Genomic DNA, 1250 nt, shown 5'->3' on the forward strand with positions numbered 1-1250 from the left:
CCCCCAGCAACCAAGCAGTGACCATGGCCAATCATGCTGACCTGGGAGTGGGGTCCCCCTGTGGCCAGTCACACACGATGACCCGGAAGCAGCATTCCCTCTAAGCTGGCTCTAAGAGGGACCTGCTGCTCAGAAGTGCCAGCAGCACTTCTGGTGTCCCCACTCCTTGGCTAGCGCTCTCCGGGGGGAGGAGAGACAGGGACCAGCACTCCTGCCTGCCCTGCCTGCCCATTGCCTAAGTGGGGAACACTGCTGTAAGGGGGTGCACCAGTGCTCTCAAGGGGTGCACATGCACCCCCTATAGCACTGCTGGTTCTGTCCATGAAACTAATTTATATAAATGATACATTTCATTTATTCATTTAGTTTTCTAACACATGACACTTCCCCCCCCCCAAAATGCTGCAGTATACCCTTCATTTCTGAGGGCATGTGGCTGCGCCTAGGAAACACAGGGTCTCTTCCAACCCTCATTTCCTGATGCAAGGGAAGGACCTGGAGGTTGGTTCTAACCCCCCGGCTCTGCCCAGGGCTGGTCCCGCTGAAAGGGAACAGAGGAGCCAGGCTGGGAACGGACGTAGAAGGAAGGACGTGCACGCACCTTCTTCCCCAGCGGAGCCGCAGCCTCCGCCCTTTGTTCCAGCTCAGGCCGCGGAGAAGGGGGGGGGAAGAGACCTCGTGCCAGTGCCAGTGCCAGTGCCAGTGCCAGTGCTTGTGCAACGCAGTACAGAACCACAAAACCCCTCCCCCGCCAGCGACACCGGTCACCGCACTTTTACAGGCTGAGCCTCGCGCGCTCGCTCCGCCCCCCACATCACAGCGCACGCGCAAGGCCAGTTACAGCAAAAAGGGAAGGAGGTGCCCGGGACGGCGGGACAGTTTCTTAAGCCGAGCCGTTCCGCTCCCGGGACACGGGACCCCCCGCGCCCCCCACTCACCTTCCCGCCGGGAGGCGCTTTCTCGCGGCCTCTAAAATGGCGGCGGGCCGGGCCCTCTCCCAATCGCCGCCTCGGCGCTCCGCAGCTTCTGCCCAGGCGTTGGGGCCGAGCGCCGAGTCATCGATACCCCCCACCCCAGTCCGCCGCCTCCTCCTCCCGCCAGGCCCAACCCACTGCAGAAGCAGAGCCCGGGAGGGACACGTTCCATCCCTTCCCCCCCGCCACCCCCCCTCTAGTGGTTGCGTCCGTGACATCATCATCATGGCAACAACAGCTGCAGTGTGGAGCCGCGGAGCCGCTGCCGCCGCCGCG

The 1250-nt window shown here is 62.9% G+C and overlaps 2 long non-coding RNA genes across 2 annotated transcripts in view; one reads left to right on the forward strand and one right to left on the reverse strand.

Annotated features, from left to right (window-relative positions):
- The window catches only part of LOC109299594, a 25810-nt gene extending 24810 nt beyond the window's left edge, over window positions 1-1000 (reverse strand). The window contains exon 1 of the long non-coding RNA XR_002097926.1: window positions 939-1000. This is a non-coding gene — a long non-coding RNA (uncharacterized LOC109299594). The remainder of the gene's footprint in view (window positions 1-938) is intronic.
- The window catches only part of LOC109299595, a 17764-nt gene that overhangs the window by 7132 nt on the left and 9382 nt on the right, over window positions 1-1250 (forward strand). The window lies entirely within an intron of this gene.

Source organism: Gavialis gangeticus, unplaced genomic scaffold (assembly GCF_001723915.1).
Source record: "Gavialis gangeticus isolate Ggan-Ray unplaced genomic scaffold, GavGan_comp1, whole genome shotgun sequence".
NCBI classification, from domain to species: Eukaryota; Metazoa; Chordata; order Crocodylia; family Gavialidae; genus Gavialis; species Gavialis gangeticus.